This window comes from Lampris incognitus, chromosome 11 (genome assembly GCF_029633865.1).
Source record: "Lampris incognitus isolate fLamInc1 chromosome 11, fLamInc1.hap2, whole genome shotgun sequence".
In the NCBI taxonomy this organism is placed as follows: Eukaryota; Metazoa; Chordata; class Actinopteri; order Lampriformes; family Lampridae; genus Lampris; species Lampris incognitus.
The window spans coordinates 32048100-32066309 of NC_079221.1; the positions used below are offsets into that span (position 1 = coordinate 32048100).

At 47.6% G+C, this 18210-nt stretch overlaps 1 protein-coding gene across 2 annotated transcripts in view; it reads left to right on the top strand.

Annotated features, from left to right (window-relative positions):
* The window catches only part of pard3bb (par-3 family cell polarity regulator beta b), a 520416-nt gene that overhangs the window by 218090 nt on the left and 284116 nt on the right, over positions 1-18210 (top strand). The window lies entirely within an intron of this gene.

Genomic DNA, 18210 nt, shown 5'->3' on the forward strand with positions numbered 1-18210 from the left:
GTGTTCGCTGGTTGACTGGTGGGCCACTGATCTGTTAAGGTTTAAGATTTCCTCCTTTCTTTCTTTCTTTATTTGTAGTTTCCTCTTTTTTCCCTTTATTTTCTGTTATTTTTCTTCTCTTCTCCACACACACACACACACACACACACACACACACACACACACACACACACAAAGAAAAGTATGCATTCAGAAAAAAAGGTGGGCGTCCAGGTAGCGTAGCGGTCTATTCTGTTGCCTACCAACACGGGATCGCCAGTTCGAATCCCCGTGTTACCTCCGGCTTGGTCGGGCATCCCTACAGACACAATTGGCCGTGTCTGCGGGTGGGAAGCCGGATGTGGGTATGTGTCTTGGTTGCTGCGCTAACTCCTCCTCTGGTCAGTCAGGGCTCCTGTTCGGGGGAGAGTGGGAACTGGGGGGAATAGCGTGATCCTCTCACGCGCTACGTCCCCGTGGTGAAACTCCTCACTGTCAGGTGAAAAGAAGCGCCTGGTGACTCCACATGTATCGGAGGAGGCATGTGGTAGTCCGCAGCCCTCCCCAGATCAGCAGAGGGGGTGGAGCAGCAACCAGGATGGCTCGAAAGAGTGGGATAATTGGCCGGATACAACTGGGGGGATCCAAAAAAAAAAAGGCGAGATGAAGTATGTACAGACACATGAATAGATATTTGTAGGGTCTGTCTTTTCAGTACAAGTTTGACTCTGTCTAACGTTGAAATTATTGGTCCAATCAACAGGCTTGCCTCGATGATGCTCAGCTCAGCAGCCTATAGGAGGGCTGGTCGTTTTTCCTTCTCACTCCCCAATAATGGTTGATATCTCTGAAAAAAAAATCCAAAAAAGATGACAAGTCGCTGGCTAACCATTTATTTCCCCTTTTATACTCTTATCCACCACTCACAGTCCATCTCAATCAGTTCCACTTTGAAATCCTTGATCAAACTTCATCATTAAGCTTGCTCTTTCATTTTGATAAGGCTATTGACCATTGTTTCCCTGCTGCACTGTTTCCAATTGAATCTCTATATTATTTGGATCAATAAATACCTATTTTAACCTACTCTTGCTCTTTTTTTCCTGTCGTTTTTCCTCCCTTATGCATGATTGCATTCACCGGGGTTAAACCCAACTTCACTGTTTCTGCTCATAATAAACCAGTTTCTTTTCATTAAACTCTGTCTCACTAATAATTCCTCTATCCTATGGTGCTGTTATTGCTTTGCAATACCACATCATGAGTAATTGTTCTGCTTATAGTGTGAACTCGCTGAGCACCACCTTTTTTACCTGAGATCTTTCTTTGGTCGTTTGGTCTTGTTCCTGAACTTTCTTCATCTCAGTTTGTAAGCAGATATCAGACAGCGTGGCGAACACCAGGGGCTATGCCTCTCACCCAGCAGGACTGTGAGCTGGGAGCGTGGTTTACGTTCCCGGGCTGGCCGGTGCAGGGTTGTTCCTGCTGCAGTTGGTTTTTGGAGTTGAGGAATAAACATCAAACTCGCCTTGGTCTCCTGTGTTTTCCTCATCCTGCCACATTGGTGACCCCGAATTGAACATGTTTGGAGCAGAAGATGTGTGTGAATCCACTTCGGCCACGCCGCCCCAACTCTCACAGCCGGCCGTTCTCGCCGCGGCTGTGAAACTCCCAGAGTTCTGGCAGAGCGACCCGGCCTCGTGGTTCCAGCATGTCGAGGCGCTGTTCCACCTGCGTGGAATCTCCGCGGACGACTCCAGATACTATTTGGTCGTCGCTGCGCTGGACCAGCAGTCCACACGCCGGGCCATGTAGCTGTTGCGCGCCCCTCCGCAACACGATAAATACGTCGCCCTCAAACATCTTCTGCTCCGGAGGTACAGTCCATCTACCACAGAGAGGGCAGATATAATCCTTTCCCTATCCGGTTTGGGCGACGGGACGGCTGTGGATCTCATGGACAATATGCTGTCGCTGCTAGGCTCAGACGAAGGTGGGTTCCTTTTCCCGCACATTTTCCTACGCCAGCTCCCGTCTCCTGTGCGCGCGGCTTTGGCTAACTCCCCGTGTCTGGCCGCTGGTGACTGCCGAGGTTTGGCTGAGGAGGCCGATCGGGTCCTGCTGGCTACCAGACGGTTCTCTGTGCAGAGTGTGGCATCGGAGCCTCTGCAGCCGACGTCGGAGGACGCGGACCCGGCAGTGGTGGCTGAAGTGACTGCCCGGAGACGGCGCGGGAGAGGCCTCTGTTTCTTCCACCAGCGGTTCGGCGGCAAAGCGAGGCGCTGCGTCCCTCCGTGCACGTTTGAGGCGGCGGGAAACTCCCGGGCCAGCGCTCAGTAGCAGCTGTGGGCGCTGGTGGACGTAGTGAGCTGCTCTTCATTAAGGACACGATGTCCGGAAGACGGTTTCTGGTGGACTCAGGCTCGCAAAAGAGCTTACTCCCTCCTGCTAAGACAGACAGGTCGGCCGAAGGCGGCGGCCCACGGTTAAGTGCAGCTAATGGTTCGTCCATTGCGACGTTTGGCACAAGGTTGGTGACTGTTCGCTTCCACGGTCGCCATTCTGAGTGGGACTTTGTTGTGGCCGCCATTACGGTTCGTATTATCGGCACGGATTTTCTGTGTGCTAATGGTCTGCTGGTTGATGTTGCAAACCGCCGTTTAATTGATGCTGTGTCTTTCGCCACTGTTCCGTGCGAGACAGGGGGAGCCGGGCCGTTAACACACGCTAACTTTTTAGCATTAGGTGATGTTCTTCAGCGTTTGCTGGCGGATTTTCTATCGGTGACTACGCCTGCCTTTTCCACCGCGGGTACTAAACACGGGGTAGAACATTTCATTCCCACTCTGGGACCGCCAGTTTTTGCGCGCGCGCGGCGCCTCGACGCGGTAAAATTGGCTATAGCTAAGGAGGAGTTCGCCATTATGGAGCGTCTGGGTATAGTGAGGCGTTCCAACAGCCCGTGGGCCTCGCCGCTTCACATGGTGTCCAAGGCGGATGGGTCGTGGCGGCCTTGCGGCGATTTTCGCCGCCTGAACAACGTCACCGCCAATGACCGCTATCTCATCCCACACATACAGGACTTTTCCATACGCCTGGCAGGTACCACTATTTTCTCTAAGGTGGACCCGTTGTTCCAGTGGCCTGGCGCCGTCGAGTTTTCGATTTGATTCACTCCCTCTCGCACCCTGGAGTTCGGGCGTCGGTGAAGTTGGTCGGTTCCAAGTTCGCCTGGCCTCCGCAAGGACGTCAAGGGGTGGGCAGCTGCATGTGTAGCGTGCCAGCGCGCTAAGGTCCACCAGCACACTAAATCGCCCCTCGAACCGTTTCCGATCCCGGCCAGACGTTTCGACCACGTGCATGTGGACCTGGTGGGCCCTCTACCTTCTTCACAGGGTTTTACGCACCTGCTCACAATGATAGATCGGACCACCAGGTGGCCAGAGGCTGTCCCTCTATCCTCCACAACATCCTCGGATGTTGCACGCGCTTTTCTTTCCTCCTGGGTCGCCCGTTTCGGCACTCCGTCAGATATCACCTCAGACAGGGGACCCCAGTTCGTGTCAGAGCTCTGGTCGGCACTTGCGCGATCCTTGGGTGTGCAGGTACACCGCACTACCGCGTATCACTCTCAGGCTAACGGGTTGTGTGAACGTTTTCACCGGTCGCTCAAGGCAGCGCTGCGCGCTGCGCTCTCAGATGGTAACTGGGTGGATCGTTTACCCTGGGTTATGCTCGGGTTGCATTCGGTTCCTAAGGAGGACCTCGACGCGTCACCCGCTGAGCTGGTGCTCGGTCAGCCGCTCCGCGTCCCTGGGGAATTTTTGCCTGGGAGTTCCGCTCCTCGACCCCGTCCGGCCGTTTAACCTTTTTTGTCCGACAGCACTCGGGTTCCAGGCCCCGTTCACCACTGTTTTCCGCGGTCGTTCGTGCCTGCGGAGCTCATGTCGGCTCGTTTTGTTTTTGTACGGCATGATGCTCACCGCTCGCCCCTCCAACCCCCATACGATGGCCCATTTCGGGTTCTTGAGACAGGTCCTAAGGGTTTTGTGCTGGATATGGGTGGGCGTAGGGAGCGTGTCACGCTTGATAGGCTTAAACCGGCTCACAGGGTGGCAGGCGAAGTTGTGTTTCCGGCCCAGGTTCCCCATCGGGGTCGTCCTCCTTCCAGGACCCCGGCAGTGTCTTCACGGGTTCAGCGTTCTGCTTCTCAGCCGGCTTTGGACTGTGTTTCGCCTACTGTTTCGGCTGAGGGACGGCGCAGCCGTTATGGCAGGCTGCTTAAGCCTCCAGTGAGACACTAATTTTCTTTCCAGGAGTCCCTTCTGGGTGTTCGGGGGTGGGGCTGTGTGGCGGACACCAGGGGCTATGCCTCTCGCCCAGCAGGACTGTGAGCTGGGGGCGTGGTTTACGTTCCCGGGCTGGCCGGTGCAGGGTTGTTCCTGCTGCAGTTGGTTTTTGGAGTTGAGGAATAAACATCAAACTCGCCTTGGTCTCCTGTGTTTTTCCTCATCCTGCCACAACAGTTTTGTTTGTGTGAGTGCAGAAAGAGGATTAAAAGTGTTGTGTGAAGCTTGCCACCAAGGTTTGTGAAGATTTGCAATTTAAGTTGAATTTTTACAATAATATTTTGTTCAATATCGTTTTCTAGACATTATTCAGGACCAGACATAAGTTACATACAACTATTTCAAGTGGCCCACGTCAATAGAATTTCAACTGCACATGAAAAATTTACAGAGCGAGAGAGAGAGAAATTATCCTTGACCGCCTTGAATTTAAACCCTGCAAGTGCAGTAAAAAAAATCCATCTCTATGAGTTCCAGAGGTTGTTAATGTCTTAAAGTAATTCTCTAATTGACTGACTGCTGGGTCATTTTTCTTCCCCATGTCTCCAGCAATAAGGAGAACTGTGACTTTCTTTACAGCTTTGAGACGTTGGTCCTTTTACTGAGCACATACACACTCATAAACACACTAAAACACACTCGCACTCGGACACGCACACATAAACTCAAAGTGCGTGCAAGTCAAAACAAAGAGAGGAAGTAGTGAGAGCTCTCTTCTTCAAGATCATCTCAGATATTTATGACTGCCATATTTGGGCCAATCCGCTCTTAACCCATCACTCGTCATTTTTCTTTTTCTGTTGTCTCTCTCTCTTTCTCTCTCACGCACGTCTGTCCTCTTGGCTTCATCTCTCGGTCTGTCTGTCTCTCTGTCTCTGTCTCTGTCTCTGTCTCTGTCTCTCTCTCTCTCTCTCTCTCTCTCTCTCTCTCTCTCTCTCTCTCTCTCTCTCTCTCTCTCTCTCTCTTCCTGCTCTTATTGACTGATGTTTGCTCAATGGCTGTCAGGAAGCCAAAGACATACTTGAACATGCACGTGGCCCTTGAGCCCCATAGGAAGTTCTGTTCCACTGCACAGGAAAAAGAGCAAAGTAGTGTGTGTGCACCTGTGTATGAATGTAATCGTGTGCTTGTGTTTCTGTGTGTGTGTGTGGGGGGGGGGGGCAGCATGCTTATTTATGAGTTGATATTTGTGTGGAAGGGTGAGTGATGTCCAAGGTTGGTTCTGTAGGATGTGTAATCCACTTCCTGTTCTCTTCCTCTTTCCCATATGTTCTTCCTCTCTTCTCTGGCCTCTCCCACCCTCTCAAGGCTGAATAAAAACCTTACTACTACCACGGCACATATTGCTACAATACTACAACTAGTACCACGACTGTTAATACGGCTATTACTACTAGTATCACTACTGTAAATGAATACTGTTTCTGCAAATGTACTGCTGCTACCACTAACACAATACTACTTTCCTGATGCTTGATGCTGCTTCTTTTACTGCTGCGACTACTATTACTGCTTCTCTTGCTGCTATTATCACTGCTTCTGCCTTTATAGCTATTACTACTTTTACCACTGCTACTAGTTATGTTGCTAGTTCTGTTATTGTATCTGCTTCTACATCTGCTACTACTACCACTGCTATGTTTACTTCTACTACTACTAACTGCTACTGCTACTGCAAGTCGTACTGCAAGCAAAATTGTCCCAAATGTTCCATTTAATAGCCGCTTTTTATGTGCTGCTTAAAAATGTTTCAGCTTGTGTGTAAAATATATAGAGTTTAGATGTATTTCACTGTCACTGTTTACACTGACCTTAGTGTATTATGGTAAATTTTTCATTTAATCTAGGGGTTGACAGGTGTACATCACAACACATTACCATAAATACCACTGCAAGATACACCAACCCTGTCAGGAAACTGAGGTCCCGTTTGACATAGTATATTGTTCTTGAACTCTCTCACACACACACACACACACACACACACACACACACACACACACACACACACTGTAAAGGGAAAACACAAACATATATCTCACTGGCCCAGTATTTTGAGACACCCACAACACCCACAATGCATCCCTCTGGTATATTATTGTTCTTCATTTTCTCCTATCTGTTTGGATGGACTGTCAAGGATGATGCACAATTCAAGGACATTTTGTGTGTGTGTGTGGGGGGGGGGGGATTGCACATATTACTGAGAGTGAGCAAACTTTGTGAGTGTGTGTATGTGCTTACAAGTGTGTGTGTCATTAACACAATCCATTGTATAGTCCCATCCTCTGTGTGCTCGGTGCTTAGGAAGACTTCAAAGCCGTGATACCCCTGTGGCATTTTATTTAAAAGAACGATTTTTGGATGGACAATAGTCTTAAAGTGTATTTATAGTTATTGCAGCCAGTCTTCCTGTGTTCCATTGTGTTAACATTTCCTTAAGGTGCCTTTTTATGTTCAATTTATATGATTACTAAACAAGTGGAAAGTTTAAAGAAGTTTGTAAAAGTGTTTAGAAAGTTCCAGTTGTTTGTACTGTTTGCCATACTCTGACATAAAAGTATAGCAATGGAACTGTTTAATTGGGACATTGTTAAATTCATTTTAGATTGTGTAATTCCCGAAGTGCCGCTAACGGAAAATCTCACATTTAAGTTTTGTAAAAAGGGAACTTTTTATACATGTTTTATACACGTTCTTTTCACAGTAATACTGTTCTTGTTGGACCACATGCCCCCTCACACACACACACACACACACACACACTTGCTTGCTGGTTGTCCATCGTGCCCGATGATGACCATCTTCTTCTATTTGTGGGTCCTTTGGTGGCTGAATAGTCCGATCCTGGATGCACAGTTGCGGTTGCAGACCGGGCATGTAAAAGTGGTGCTGGAGGGGGTAGGGGTAGCTTTGCGAGCATGCCTCTTCGCACGCTTTGCTACAAGGTGTTGTGTGCGCTGGTTTTCCATGTACTTTACTCCCTCTGAGATGTGAGAGCGCCAGGTTGTGCGGCAGAAAGCAAGTTCCTCCAAAGAAGAGGGGTTGATCTGACATCTTTTTAGTGTGGTCTTCATTTGGTCTTTGAACCGCTTCTTCTGCCCACCAGCAGTGCGTTGGCCAAGGCGTAGTTGGCTGTAGAGGACTTTTCGTGGGAGTCGTTCGCTGGGCATGCGGATAACATGCCCAAGCCACCTGAGTTGATGGTGTTTTAGGGTAGACTCCACGCTGCAGCTGCCTGCCCGCTCCAACACCTCTGTGTGAGGCACTCTGTCCTCCCAAGTAATGCCGAGGATCCTTTGGAGACATTTTACATGGAAGGCCTCCAGGCTTCTGAGATGGTGGCTGTAGATGGTCCATGCCTCACATCCATAGAGTAGTGTGGAGATGCACACTGCTCTGTAAACAAGCACTTTAGTGTGGAGATTGAGGTTGCTGTTTTGGAAAACCCTTCTCCTTAGACGGCCAAAAGATGTTGAGGCTTGTTTGAGGCGGTGCTGAATCTCATCGTCTATTTTGCAGGTGTCGGATAGCATACTTCCCAGATATTTGAAGGCAGGAACAGTAGCCAGTTGTTGCCCTTCTGCTGTGAAGGTTGTTGGGTGGTTTGGGAGGCCGGCAGTCAACTGACAGATTACCTCTGTCTTTTGGGTGTTAATAATCAGTCCCATTCTCCTGTATGCAGTTACAACTGCCGACAGAGTGTTTTGTAGAGCTTCTGGTGTGTGAGCTACCAGGGCACAATCGTCGGCATACTGTAGCTCAATAATGGTCTCAGAGGTCAACTTGGTGGTTGCCTGAAACCTCCTGATGTTGAATAGGTTTCCATCGAGCCTGAAGTCAATGGTCACTCCAGCCTGCTTCTCCAGCCTCCTTTGTAACAGTGTTGTAACAGAGACTAAGAAGATATTGAACAGGACTGGGGCTAGCACACAGCCTTGTCTGACTCCAGTCTGCACACCAAAGGGCTCAGAACTGTGGTTCCCCACTACCACTCGGGCCATCATTCCTGAGTGAAACTGTCCAAGAATGGTAAGAAACTTGGGTGGACATCCAAATTTCTTCAGGACTTGCCACAGCAGGGCCCGGTTAACTGTATCAAATGCCTTTGAGAGGTCTGTGAATGCTATGTATAGATCCTTGTGCTGTTCTCTACATTTCTCCTGGAGCTGGCGTGTCACTAAGATCATGTCAACGGTCCCTCTATCCTTTCAGAAGCCGCATTGTGACTCTGGTATGACCTGTTCGGCTACTGCGAGTGTTAGTCTGCGGAGCATGATCTTGGCTAGAACCTTTCCTGCAATGGCCAGCAGTGAAATACCCCTACTGTTGGAGCAGATGGATTTGTCTCCTTTGTTTTTATAAATGGCCACAATGTTGGCATCTTTCCACTATTGGGGGACACACTCGCGACTCCACACCTCAAGGATATAGAGATACAGTGTCCTCGTACAGAGGTAGCCTCCTTCCTTGAGGATTTCAGCTGGAATATTATCAGGTCCAGGGGTTTTGTTGTTTTTCAGGGTCTTGACTGCATGTAGGATTTCTTTAAAAGATGGTGGGAGGTCTAGGTCTTGCAAGGTAGGCTGTTCAGGGAGTTCTGCCAGTACAGTTGAGTCCACTGGGGTGGGCTGGTTGAGCAGGGTGTTAAAATGCTCGGCCCACCGCTCCACTAACAGGGCCTGATCCTTGATGAGAGTTGTTCCATCAGCAGACCTAACGGGTGTCAGGGAGCAGTTTCTGGGGCCATAGATGGCCTTAACTGCATCATAGAAACCATGCACGTCGTTCCTGTCTGCATGAGCCTGGATTTCGTTGGCTTTCAAAATCCACCACTCATTTTGTAGTTTCCGCAGAGTTGCTTGGACCTCAGAGCGGAGGTCTTGCCATTTTTTCTTGAGAGGTTGGGATAGTGGGTTGCTGAGGGCAGCTCTGTGTGCCTTATGCATGTTGTCCAGGAGGGTGGAGATCGTTCCGGCATTGTCATCAAACCAGTCCTGATGTTTCTTGGTTTTGAAGCCAATGGATTGGGCTGCATTGTCAAAGAGGGTGGTGCTCAGAGAGGTCCACTTTTCATCCATCCCAGACATTGAGTTGATCAGCTGTTCAATGTCAACTAAGTTGCTAGTTGCTAAGTTGCTAAGCTAGAGAACGACGGAAGGTGTTTCGGGTGTCGTTGTTGGATAGTCTGGCGCAGTGGAGTGGTTTCTTTTTTGGCCCAGATTGGCGTCTCAAGGGTCGGACATGTACTCTAACTTTTGTCAGGATCATACAGTTGTCTGTCCAGCAGTCTGCTCCTCGCATAGCTCTTGTAAGGAGCACGTCTTTAAGATTAACCCGCCTCGTGATAGCATAATCAAGCAGGTGCCAGTGTTTGGATATGGGATGCATCCAGGATGCTTTGTATTTATTCTTTTGTTGGAAAATGGTGTTTGTGATGGTGAGGTCATGTTCCGAGCACAGACTAAGAAGTCTTATGCCATTAGGGTTGACTTTTCCAATGCCGTGGGCGCCCATCACTCCATTCCAATTTTGCATATTCTTCCCAACTCGGGCATTAAAATCACCAAGCAAAATGACTTTGTCGCTCCTTGGGATGTTGATGAGTATATCATCGAGTGCCTGGTAGAAGCGATCTTTCTCTTCATCATGAGATGGTAAAGTTGGAGCATAGGCACTTATCAAGGTGATGTATCGACATTTTGCAAGGGGTATACGGAGAGTCATAAGCCGCTCATTAATGCCCACTGGTGTTTCTTCGAGTTTGGGTAAGAGACTGTTCTTAATTGCAAAACCAACTCCATGGATGTGTTGACCTCCTAGGGGGTATCCTTTCCAAAAGAAGGTATAGCCCTCTCCTACTTCGTTGAGCGAGCCCTCTTTGAGGAGCCTGGTCTCACTGAGTGCCGCCACATCCACACAATAGCGCTTCAGCTCGCTGGCAATAAGTGCTGTTCTGCGTTGAGGTCTGTCCGTACCATGGCTGACGTCCAGGAGTGTTCTTATGTTCCATGCTGCAAATCTTAGTGGTATAATGTTTGTTTTTCGACCGCATAGTGGAATGGCCCGGCAGGTGCGGTTTCCTGCCCAGGTGCAGTGTTGAGTGGGCAATTTTTGGGCCACCTTTTCTAGGCCGTTCCCCGAAAGGGGTGAGCAGTGCGGTCCCTAAATAGGGCTGCTCAGACACACAGGGGTCTGCCGGAAACAGCTGCCACTCAATCCCAGCTGCTAACGACCGTTGCCCAGTGCCGCTGGCATGCAGAGTTCCAACTAAGAGCTCCCAGCTCATTCAGACCTGCTCCCGTCATTGGATACTCCATCGCCGCCAGACTTTGTGAGATCGGGGACTCAGATAGCAGAAGATACCTGCGCATAGATGGTTTTTAAAGTGGCATGGGGGGTGCGCTTCTCCCAACGCCACATGACTTGATTGTAGAGGAGATGGTTCCAATGGCAAGGGGGATCCCTAGACGACCGGCACCTCCACACAACTGCAGGGGGCTGCCGGAAATCCAGTTTTTCGGAAACCGCCTCGAAGCGTGCCGCCACAGCTTGCTTTTCTGTTGGGGTAAGCTCCCTTAGCCTTATGTCTTCCAGACTCACCCACAAGGCAGCGGGGCAGTGGTTGATAGGTGCCAGGGCGTGTCCACCAGGGTGGGCCTGCACACCATATCTCTGGGGCCCACTGCTGCTCCGAGATCCCCTGCCAGGTTAGCCTGGGGCCGCAAGACCCCAGTTACCATGTGTGGCCACGGGGAGGCCTGGCAGGAGTCTTGGTGAAGGAGAGGCTATGTACTGGCAAGGGAAGGCTTACACGCTAGGATGCTTCCCTATTCGCCACAAAGGCTAGCCAGCGGCAGCAAGCTAAGGGCAGGAAGGACACAAGCGGGTTGGAAGAACACATGCACCTTCCCTCCAACTACACACTGCTGCACTAGACGCATCACAACACCCTGTGTATGTACACACACACACACACACACACACACACACACACACACACAGCCATCATTTTACCCACTAAAACAGACTATCATGATACACGAGTGTGTGTTTGGCAGAGTTAGTGGTCCTCAGAAGTTACCCTTAGTGAAAGACTGTGCATACGTCATATATCCCCCTGATCTTTGGCAGGTCAAACTATTTATGAGCCTGAGCAACCTTCTGCCGAAATTACAGTCCAGTACAGCAAGTCTCTGATATTAGCAGGTGTCCCCCAGAGGCTCTGCTTCATTGTGATTATGGCTGTAGCCGTGGTGGGTTTAGGGACTGCTCTATCCCAGGCCTACATCACATAGTATGTCAAGAGGCTTATTTATGTATATGAGAGAATGATGTTGGATAGACAGATGTGGAAATACATAGTGTTTTGAACCAGAATGCTAACGGCTAAATCTGCTAGCATTTCCACTGGCTGACTGATGTGCCAAATGAGTCACACTGAACAGAAGTTCTTTTTAAGCGGCGATGTCTCAGGTGGGTTATTGTTTATACGACAGTACGTCAAGCCATTCTCCATTCATATTAACAAACTGCTAGTCTCTCTCTCACTCTCTCTCCCTCCCTCCCTCCCCCTGGAGGTTTTCACCTTTGTCTAAATATCACAGCTGATGGAGTTTGTTCAACAATCTCATCAATGTATTTTTAGAGTAACATTTGTTTGTTACAGAAAGTGCTGCTTGGTGTGTGTGTGTGTGTGTGTGTGTGTGTGTGTGTGTGTGTGTGTGTGTGTGTGTGTGTCTGTGTCTGTGCGCGCGTGCGTACATTTGTGTGCATTGATTGCAGTGTTATATTTGTAATGAATGATCTAATAGACCTTTAGCTCGTTTGTTCTTTTTCCCTGCTCTCCTTTTTTGTCAACCCTTTTCTCCTCCCCTCTTCTCTTCCGCCTCTCTCCCCTCCTGTCTTCGTTTGACCTTTGCAGCAATACAACTACATATTGATGTGGGAGACCTAGAGGGGAAAAAATAACCAAAAACTCAGATATGGCTAGTATAGTTACTTAAGTGAGCTACTTACTATATGAGAGATCAACAAGGGTAAAAAAAAAAACAAACAAACAAGAGAGGGAAACAGGTAACCTTGGATCAGATATCACAGAAATATTTCGTCACTCATCTTAGTGACTTTCATCTATCACAAATGGCTGCAGGTGTCCCCACCTTTAGAAACAACACACTGGCATAATGACCGAAACCAACGAGTTACAATGGCCATGTGTACTAGTCACAGAGGGTTGGGGAATAGTTGCAATCACAGCATTATAAGATGGCGACAGATTTACTCCCCCCCCCCCCCCCGGGATGGTCACTCCCTCTTCACATAGATGGCTTCTTGAACTTCCCGTTCAAACCAGCGTTCCTCCCTATCAAGGATGATGCACATCCTCATCCTTGAAAGAGTGGCCACCGGTCTGTAGATGGGTGTAGACTGCAGACTTCTGGCCTGACGCGTTACCTCTTCTGTGTTGTGCCATCCGCTTAGCCAGCGTCTGTTTGGTTTCCCCAATGTATAAGTCACAGCAATCCTCCCAGCACTTAACAGTGTACACCATATTTCGCTGTTTGTGCCGAGGGACCTGACCAGTTTGTAGAGCAGTGTGTTTTGGGTTTGAAAGCAACTGGGATGCGGTGTTTGGAAAATACATGTCTCAACTGTTCCGACACTCCCGCCACATAGAACCACCACTGATTTACCCTTAGGTAGCTGTTGTCCTTCTCCTCAAAACACAATGTACTGCAAATTGGTCCACTCCAGGGATCGGGTCCCCCGGCACAAACAGAACAATATAGTTTACACTTTTAAGTGCCAGAAGGATTGCCGTGACTTGTACATCGGGGAAACTAAACAGATGCTGGCCAAGAGGATGGCACAATACAGGAGAGCTAACACGTCAGGCCAGGACTCCACAGTCTATACCCATCTACAAGCCAGTGGCCACTCTTTCAAGGAAGTGGATGTGCACATCCTTGATAGGGAGGAACACTGGTTTGAACGGGGAGTTCAAGAAGCCATCTATGTGAAGAGGGAGTGACCATCCCGGGGGGGTAAGAGTACATCTGTCGCCATCTTACAATGCTGTGATTGAACCTCTAGTTAATGGTCACGGTAATTTACATAAGAAACCAATCATTGGATTCAGTCGTTATGCCACTGTATGGCTTATAAGGGTGGGAATACCTGCAGTCAGTTGAGACTGAAGAGGTCACGTAGATAAGTGATGAAACGTTTCTCTCTTAATAAACGTTTTGTCCAGATGAACTGATTCAACTTTCTGTGATTTACTTACCTGGATTATTGAGCATGCATAAAGACACTTGAGATGAGATTAGGTGAGAAAGGGTAGGGGTGTCCGAGTAGCGTAGCAGTCTATTCCGTTGCCTACCAACATGATCAGCAGTTTGAATCCCCGTGTTACCTCCGGCTTGGTCGGGCATCCGTACAGACTCAGTTGGCCGTGTCTGTGGGTGGGAAGCTGGATGTGGGTATGTGTCCTGGTTGCTGAACTAGCGCCTCCTCTGGTCGGTAGGGGCACCTGTTCGGGGGGGGGGGGGGCTGGGGGGAATAGCGGGATCCTCCCAGGCGCTACATCTTCCTCTTGAAACTCCTCACTGTCAGGTGAAAAGAAGTGGCTGGCGACTTGTATCGGTCGCCAGCCACGTGAAGGTATGTATCGGTTGTGACTAGTGACCAATACATACCTCCACATGTATCGGGGGAGACGTGGTAGTCTGCAGCCCTCCCTGGATCGGCAGAGGGGGTGGAGCAGCGACCAGGACAGCTTGGAGGAGTGGGGTAATTGGCCAAGTATGATTGGGGTGAAAAAAGGAGAACCCCCCCCCCAAAAAAAAAAAGAAAACAAAAGGTAGCAGGATGAAACAGGGAGACGAGTAAAGCAGGAGGAACAACAGATGGAGATGCGCTAACAGAAATATTTGACATGGGGATCAAAACAAATAGATGTAGTTGTAATCCACATAGGTCATTTTGTCTTTCTTTGATACCGGATCATTCGCCCCCAAAGGGAATGCTATTAGCTGATATTACAAATGCACACACACTCTGTCACTGAGAGCCCAACCAGCCCAAAAGGACAAACACACCCCCTTAGAAAAGGGTGTCAATGAGCTGACCCGTTCTCCAGATACTTCCTGTCAACCTGTGTTAGTTCCTAAATGAAGAAATGAAGACCTATGACATTTTCTAGAAGTAACATTTCATACTTACATGAGATATGCACCATTTGTTGGCGTGGGGCATCTCTGACACAGGCTATAACCCATTTTAGGAATACTAATGCATTTTAAACTGATACCAGACCTCTCTCTCACTTTAAGCAAATACTAAATTTACTCCGGTCTTTTAGTTTTAAGCAAAAATATGGAGGGCAGATTTTGAACAGCTTAACAAATGTCTGTGTCATGATGAGCATATATATATATATATATATATATATATATATATATATATATATATAGCGTTTTTTTTTCTGAAACCATCAATGGTGTTGTGAGTGCTTGACTAATGAGGAGCGGAATATCAACACGGATACAGGAAAAAAAGATTTTAATACATTGCAGTACAGGCCTGTTTCGTGCGTCTCGCACTCATCAGCTGCTAATGTTTTGTTCACAAAGAATCATACAGTTACGTTGCCCAGCGTCACGCTCCTAATTTCGGTTGGACAGCGACCAATCAGATGGGGAAACATTCAAATTATAACAACCAATGGGGTAGGTACTTATGGTGCACAGCAACCAATGGAGGGGTAGAAAACATTACAACCAATGGGACTGGGGTTTGTTTTCAAAAGCATTTAGGGGCCAGGGCACTGTTAAAATGGTGTACATTAGAAATATAACAAGGTACTTTATGTGAATTATATATAGGGGTGGTGTACAAGTGGGCTTGTACTTGTTGACAACAAGTACAAGTGGGCTTGTACTTGTTGACAACAAGTACAAGTGGGCTTGTACTTGTTGTCCCAACTACAGGTCCTAGACATCAACGTCGGGCTATGTAGAGATGACGGGCTGGCAGTCTGCAACAAACTGGCAAGAGAAGTCGAGAGAATAAAACAGAAATGTGTAGTATATTTGCAAACAATGGACTAAAAATTACAATTGAAGCCAACAAAAAACACTGACTTCCTCGACATCTCATTAGACCTTAGAAATGGTACATACAGTACATGAAACCCAACAATATACTGCAATACATCCACAGAGAAAGCAATCATCCACCCTCCATTTTGAAAAATATCCCAGTGAGCATAAACAAAAGACTCTCATGTTTATCATCCAGCGAAGCCATTTTTAACGAAGCAGCCCCCCATACTAGGAATTCTTACAAACATGTGGCTATGATTTCAGACTTAAGTACAATCCACCACCAATTAGCGACAGCCAGCACCAACAACAACAAAAAACCGCAGCAGAAGGCAGAACATCACCTGGTATAATCCTCCCTACAGCGACACCGTGGCCTCTAATATTGGAAAACAATTTTTCAAGCTTTTGGATGAGTGCTTCACCCCAGACCATCTACTGAGAAGAATATTCAACAGAAACACAGTCAAAATGAGCTACAGCTGCATGCCAAATATTCAGCAGGTTATTTCATCCCACAACACAAGCATCATGGCCAAGGCACAGACCCCCTCACCGCAACCAAACACCACCAACTGCAAATGCCGTGTTAAGGCATCGTGTCCTCTTGAAGGAAAATGCCAGACAGAGGGAGTCATCTACCATGCATCGGTGACAAGAGAAGACAACTGCAATGTGGACACTTATGTTGGACTAACAGAGGGGCCTTTTAAAATTAGGTTTAACGCCCATATGAGTAGCTTCAGAAATGAACATGCAAAAAATGCAACGGCCTTAAGCCGCCACATCTGGTCATTGGTAGACAAGAATATCAATTATTCTGTCTCATGGAAAATCCTTGCAAAAAGTAATGCATATTCAATTAGCAGTAAAAGATGTAACCTGTGCTTGGCAGGAAAGTATTTTATTAATTGCAGACCTGATATGTCCACCTTGAATAATAGAAACGAATTGGCCACCAGTTGTAGACACCGAAAAAAATATCTCCTTTGTAACTATAAGTAAAACATCTTTATTACCCCCCCCATTAGATGATACACATATGACAGTTATTAGAGGTTTATATATATATATTTTTTTGTTTTTTTATATATATATTAACTGTCTGTCCTTCCAACTGTGCCCTAACACCACCCCAATATATAATTCACATAAAGTGCCTTGTTATATTTATAATGTACACCATTTTAACAGTGCCCTGGCCCCTAAATGCTTTTCAAATCAAACCCCAGTCCCATTGGTTGTAATGTTTTATACCCCTCCATTGGTTGCTGTGCAACATAAGTACCTACCCCATTGGTTGTTATAATTTGAATGTTTCTCCATCTGATTGGTCGCTGTCCAACCGAAATAGGGGCGTGACACTGGACAACGTAACTGTATGATTCTTTGCGAATAAAACATTAGCAGCTGATGAGTGCGAGCCGCATGAAACAGGCCTGTACTGCAATGTATTAAAATATTTTTTTCCCTGTATCCGTCTTGATATAAAATATATTTTAAAAAAAGTTTGAAATGGGTGTATATGCCAGCCTATTGTTTGCATCCACTGAGAGGAAATGGCTGAACGATGACTATGATGAAATGATAGGGGAAAAAAATCTTTGTCCTTACTTCCCCCTCTTCCTCTCCTCTCATCTTAGCACCATCTGGTGTTGTCTATCTTATGCCCGTGCTCACTGAGAAATAAAGACATTACCCAACCTCAATACACACACACACACATACACGAACAAGCAAAGACCATGTATGTTGAAGAAATGATGCAGCCCTCACTTAGAGACCATTTTCGTTGACTGTAAACAATTTTACTCACTGCGGGAGTTTCTATCATTTATTCTAGCTCGTGTCTATATTCCAACCCAGGCCTGTGTTAGTGAGGCATTACAACACCTGGCTGACCAGATAATAAACATGGAGCACAAACATCTAGACTCCCTTCTCATTTTGCTTGGGGATTTTTAACAGAGCAAACCTCAGCTACGAACTGCCAAAATACAGACAGCACGTTAAGTGTCCCACCAGGGACAAAAACACACTGGGTCATTGCTACATTATTAAAGGATGCCTATCGCTCTTTCCCCTGTGTCGCCTTGGGACTCTCTATTCACTTTCTGGCACAACTTATCACAACCTACAGGCAGAAACTAAAATCTGCAAAGCCTGTGGTTAAAACTGTGAGGAGGTGGCCAAACGAGTCAAAACTAGAGCTTCAGGCCTGCTTTGACTGCACTGATTGGAGTGTTTTTGAGGCTGCATCTGCAGACCTGGATGAACCTACTGACACTGTGACATCTTGCATAGCTTCTGTGAGGATGTCTGTGCCCACCAAAACTTTCCACACCCTCAATAACAATAAGCCCTGCTTCACAGCAAAACTCAGGCAACTTCGTCAGGCCAAGGAGGAGGTCTGCAGGAGCCGAGACAGGATACTGAAAATGAACCCAAAAACACACTGATAGGAGATCAGCATAGCCAAAAGGGGCTGCACTGAAAAGCTGAGTAACAGGTTTTTAGCTAACCATCCTGTGTCTGTGTGGAGAGGCTTGCATGACATTACCAACTACAGGAGACCCCCCCACACACACACACACACACACTGCAGAGAATCATCAACTGACTGACAACCTGAATGTATTTTACTGCAGGTTTGATAAGCCCACTCTCACACCCCTCACCCTCTCCGGCTACATTACACAACCAACTGCACCCCCTGCCAGCCCCTCAACCCTCCCCACTGACCCCCTCCTGCACTCAGGATCTGTGAAGAGGAT